The sequence below is a fragment of the Leopardus geoffroyi genome, chromosome C2 (genome assembly GCF_018350155.1).
Source record: "Leopardus geoffroyi isolate Oge1 chromosome C2, O.geoffroyi_Oge1_pat1.0, whole genome shotgun sequence".
Lineage (NCBI taxonomy): Eukaryota > Metazoa > Chordata > Mammalia > Carnivora > Felidae > Leopardus > Leopardus geoffroyi.
The window spans coordinates 77564409-77570141 of NC_059333.1; the positions used below are offsets into that span (position 1 = coordinate 77564409).

The 5733-nt window shown below is 44.3% G+C and overlaps 1 pseudogene; it reads right to left on the reverse strand.

Annotated features, from left to right (window-relative positions):
- Window positions 1-3109: 3109 nt before the first annotated feature.
- On the reverse strand, window positions 3110-4589 carry LOC123610347 (annotated as a pseudogene).
- Between the last annotated feature and the right edge of the window lie 1144 nt (window positions 4590-5733).

Consider the following 5733-nt stretch of genomic DNA (forward strand, 5'->3'; position numbering starts at 1 on the left):
GCTATGACCTGTATCTATTCTCATGTTTGGTCAGGTACCACATGTCCAACTTACACCCTTCAAAAATGAACCCACAATATACTTTGAGTAGACATGTTTTTCTTCCTGATCAACTTCATTTGTTGATGACATATTTGTTTCTGTTTTATCCCATTCTGATTTACATTTCTATTACTATTGGAGTGGGTCTTCAAGAGGGCATGACCACTGGTTGACCCATCAACTGGACCTGGGCAATCAGAGGCTCCTTACCCCCTCCCCTGTCTTTGGAATGTATGCCCTGCCCACTGTTCTCATCTGGAACCATTTCAAGGTTGCAACCTCAAAAGAGTAACATGCTGTTGAGACTGTCTGGACTGTATATGAGACTGAACCCTGTTAAAGCCTCTACAGAAACTTTCAAGATTCTGGCTGGTTGGTGCAGAGACTTGTTTTGTGACCACCCAAGACAAGCATTGTTTAAAAGTTCCCTTGCTTATTAAAACATCCAGGGGTACCTGGGTGGCTCAGTCGGTGAGCACCTGGCTTCAGCTCAGGTCATGATCTCCCAGTTCGTGAGTTTGAGCCCTGCGTTGGGCTCTGTGCTGACAGCTCAGAGCCTGAAGCCTGCTTCCAATTCTGTGTCTCCTTCTCTCTCTGCCACTCCCCCACTTATGCTCACTCTGTCTCTCAATAATAAATAAATATAAAAAAATTTTTTTTAAAAAGCCCACCTACCCATCTAGAGTGGTCTTCCTTTTCCTTTGGCTTCTCCTTGCCCTCTATGGACAGGGGCTAGTTTCAGATTTCACCCAGGAAACTTCTAAAGTTGCAAACCAATAATTAGCAAGCCATCCAGGAGAAACAGGTCTTGGGAAAGAGACACCTGAGGGAAAACTCCAGGTTGGGCATCAACCTCTAAGTGGGGAAGGGTGACCCGTATGTCAGATGGGACACCCCAAAAGGCTGGCTGGTCTAATGTATTTGTTTGACAAAATGTTCATAACACACCACCCATAGCGAAGAAGGGAAACAAATGGCTGTCCCAATGGGATGGCCTCTAATGTGGGCAGCTTGGCTGGCTACCAATGTCCAACCAGAGGCAGAAGCTCAAGTTAGAAAGTTGGAAGATGAGCAGAGGTTAGAGAAGGAAGTGTCTACCATTCTGCTAGCTTCCAGGTGAGCAGATGAGGTGGCAGAGCAGGATACTATGTTATAGTCCTTAGCATGCCAATCTGCATAACTAGGAATGCATGAACTTGCATGGAATAAGATCCAGGGGCTTGTGACAAAGCCTGACTGGGACCCTAAAAGGTGGAATCTCTGGCAAAGTGAGAAGAAACAAGAGAAGTGTGTTGTGGTGGTTGACAGTGAAACAGACAGAGCTTCCCATGCCATCTGACCAGTAATACACAGGATAGTTTTAAATAGTAATTACCCAAGACTTCTAGTAATAGAGAAATGAACCTTGAAACTCTTAAGAGAAACACTTTCATTCTTTGTCCCTTTAAAATGTAAATCTTATCACGTCTTCGAAATGTAAATACCCCAAGGGATAACTAAAACACTGCCCACCAGGAGACCAAGTAAAATAAGAGGGGAAAAGTTCGCTTTTTAGAGAACAGACTGCTTAGAAGCTCCCTTGCCCAAAATGCACTCCACAGTCTCCATGAACTACTTGAAAATCTTAAAAGTCTCCTTCATAAATAATAATAAAAAATTTTAGTGTTGGGAACAGGTAACATTAATTTGACATAATCTGGATTCAAGAGTTATTTATAAACTAGTGAGTTTTGCATTGATGTGTGTGATTCATGGATAAAATTTTGGAATGGAAGTTAGAAGGGCTCTGTGTCTGTATGTTTATGCATGTCTATGGATGTATGTTATGTATTTTTTAAGTTTATTTATTTATTAATTTTGAGAGAGAGAGAGAGAGAGAGCGCGCGAGCATTCACACAAGCAGGGGGAGGGGCAGAGAAAGGGAGAGTGAGAATCCAAAGCAGGCTCCGTGCTGTCAGCCCAGAGCCTGAGGTGGGATTTGATCCCATGAACCGTGAGATCATGACCTGAGCAGAGATCAAGAACCAGACACTTAACAAACTGAGCCACCCACGTGCCCCTGTATGTTATGTACTTGTAACTCTACCTCTGGATGGTATTGCCAAAATTTGTAAAAAAGATCTACTTAATTGGTTTAAAATAAGTGCATATATGTTAAGTATTCCTAAAACTCTCAGAAATGTAGAAAGTAACCCAAATGCTTTTCCAGTTCAACTAGTTTGTTTGTTGGCTTAATTAAAATAGACATGTCTTCAAATTATCAGCATTAGAATTAATTCAAGCATACAACTTTTATTCTACCTGGGTTTACTAGTCAAATGAATTCATGTTACCTCTGTTACAAAATTTGTCAGCAAGAAAAATAACTTAAGTTGATGGCTAGCTCTTTAATGTCTCATGAAATTTTCATGAGTAATCTAAACATAATTGTTAAGAACAAGTGAATCAAATAGGTGTAAATGGATACACAAAGTTGGAGATAAAGAGAATTCTTACCTTGTATAACGAGTTGGCTAAAAGTGGATGAATTTGTGATAGAATTTTTTTTAAAAAGTAGTCTTTTTGTGTGTGTTTTTTTTCCTGGCATTTTAACACAACATTTTTATTGCTTTTGAGGGTTTCCCTAGAGCAGACATCCTTCTATTTCGCAGCTGTTTCATTTTGGCATTTTAAAAGTTGAGGCTGAGGTTACAAATGTTTCCAAGACCAATTAAATGCCCAGGGTAATTAAAGGTGAAGGCGCACAGGCTTTAAAGAACAAGGTCCGTAGCTTTTCCTCTCTGTGTGCACCATCCTTGATTAGCAGGTGAATTTTGACAGTACTTTCCACTTCAGATTTCCAGAGAGGCTTCTGAAGCCCTGATCACTGGGGCTCCATCTAGCAGGAAAGTCAGAGCCCAGTCAGGAGCCTGCACCAGCCTGACGCCCACCAGCGGCGGAAATAGGAGAGGAGCAGAGTGCCGGAAGCTGACAAAACTAGGGGAGCCTCCCTGTTGGTCTGAAAGTAAGGAGAATGCAGTTCACACAGCTACAGAAGGGCGGATGGTAGTTCCCTCCTCCTGCAAGCTTAGTAAACCCAGGAGACAGGCACCCTCTGTGGAGAACTGCACGCCTGCTCCACGGCTTCTTGCAATTTCTTCAGGGTTTCATCGACGCTGTTGTTGACCAGCGAGAGGTCAAAGTAGTAGGCATAGTGGCTGCGGATGGCCTTGGAGTCTTTCTGCAGCTGCTGCAGGGCCTCTGTCTGTGCCCCCTGGTTGGAGGGTGCGATGAACACAATGAACGATGACAGTTCTGCTGTGCAGACCATCTTCAGGGTCTGGAGCTCAATGTCCAGGATGGCAATCCTGTCCTGCTTATGAATCTGGTGCAGGGTTTCAAATGTGGTGCCAAACACGTTGCCCTGGTAGCTGCCAAACTCCAGGAATTCGTTGGCAGAGATGCCCCTCGTCATCTCTTCGGTGGAGACAAAGTGGTATTTTCCCCATCTTCCCCACTCTTCCTGGGCGGCCGTGTGATACACGGGGTGGGGTACGCAAACTTGTCCAGGTTCTGGCTGAGCAGGGCACTCTTAATGTGGCAGCGGCCCACCCCGCTGGCTCCTATAAGCACCAGGGTCTTCCTCATGAACGCCGGAGCCGAACAACTTCCTCGTAGGAAACGACCTCCAACTGGTCAAAAGTCGAGCTGTGCTTGGCCAGGTACTGGTCTTTGTACTTCTTCCCGAAAGGACTGCAGCTTGGGACTTCGCTCATAGCAGACTGAGCCACGCTTGCCACTCGCCATTCCTGCAGCTCAGGAGAAAGGATCAATCCAGCTGACTCCTTGGAGGAAGCTTCCACCTGCCCTTGCCACCAGTTACTGTCGTCTTTGAGGATTATCTTGATGATGTCCCCGGTAACAAACTTCAGCACCGCCTCCTTGCAGGGGATCAGGTGGTCCTTTTTGGGGTCATAGTCAAACTTGGCTCTCATGAACATCTAGTGCAGGAAGATGATTCTGCTGGTTGGGAATTACTTTTAATGAGATCGTTCCTTTGGTTATTTTCATCGCCTTCTGCAGCCGCTCTACTGAGTGATTAGTCACGTTTGTGCCATTGATTTCTAGGCTCTCATCCCCAACGTGAAGGGAGCCTTGTCTGTGAATCATGGCCACGGTACAGGACTGCTTGTCGTTCAGCTTCAGGATGATTCCCATGGGCTCTTGGGTGACCGTCTCGAATTGGATGAGTCCCACCTTCTGTACATCCTGCCCCTTGGCCTGGGCAAGGCTTCCTGGGGCAGCCCAGCCGTTGGTGTACATGCCCTCGGTCACAGCGTTCGCCTGGTGTGAGCAGCCTCGGGCTGGCAGTGCTTCTGCAGCAAGTGCTCCAAGTAGAGGTCAGAGACAGCCGTGCGCATGCTGCCCCCCAGCCCTTGTCCTCGCCTAGAGCGTAATCTTCCCGGGGCCTGGAGGCGGGGCCGTGAGCCACAAGGCGGGCAGAACCGGAAGTGCCAGCGGAAGCCTGCAGGGCCGCAGAGGCGGGGGGGGGCGGGGCGCGGCGCCATCACCTCCCCACCCGCGGCGCGCTGGAAGGGCCAAAAGGTAATCATTAATATCAGTTGTGTATTTATATAAAACTACAGCTTAATTTGCTTCAACTGCAAATTAGGATAAATTTTCTTAGATTATGGATCACTGCTGCTACCAGGTTATGAAAGTGTTGTTTTGTTTCTTTCAAGTACTCTGCCTTGAAAACAAAAATTGTGGGTATTTTTTTTTTTTTTACTTTTTGTTATATTTTTAATGTTTTTTTTTAAAGTTTATGTATTTATTTTGAGAGAGAGAGGAACGCAAGCAAGGGAAGGTCAGAGAGAGAGGGGGAGAGAGAATTCCAAGTAGGCTCTGCACTGCCAGCTCAGAGCCCAACAGGGGGCTCAAACTCACCAACCGTGAGGTCGTGACCTGAGCCAAAATCAAGAGCAGGAGGTTTAACTGAATGAGCCACCCAGGTGCCCCAAAGATTGTGTTTCATCAAAATGATTTCCCCTGCCTCATGCTGTTTGTATCAGGTCTTTGATTACTTTAGAGAACTGAATCTTCTCAATAGTGAAGGAGCAAAGTGTTTTTCCACAGCTATGAAACCTTTTGTATTTGCTTTAAAAATCTTTTATTGCCATTTCAGTGAAATAGAGAATTACATGTTGTTTCATGAAGATGTATGATTCTATCAAGTCAATTTTCTGAAAAATTTCCCCCAAATCAAATTCCAAATGAAATATTTTTGTCTTTTTTTGTGATTTGTTCATCTTGTTGTCAAGTTGAAAGCATGGTTGATTTATCTCTAAAGATTCTCATTTCCTAATTAATGTATTTATGGTAAAATATCTATCTTCTAAATCCTGTTTTGGCCTCATCCTTCCTATTTCTGTATATGGTGCTATCATCCATTCAGTAAAGAATCAGCCATTCCCAGAGAGATGACCAGCATGGCTGGTGTAAATGTAGTTAGCTGGAGTATTAGTTTTCAATTCCTCTTTATACATACTTTCACTTCTTAATTGCCTTTTTTAAGAAAATACTTTCCAGGTAGATGGTGTTTGGCTGTCCTTTTTCTGTTAATAAACCTTATTTTTCACTTTTTGTTTTGAATTTATGAAATTTTATAAATACTTTTGGGGCTTACAACAGCGATGCACTCTTTGTTGACTC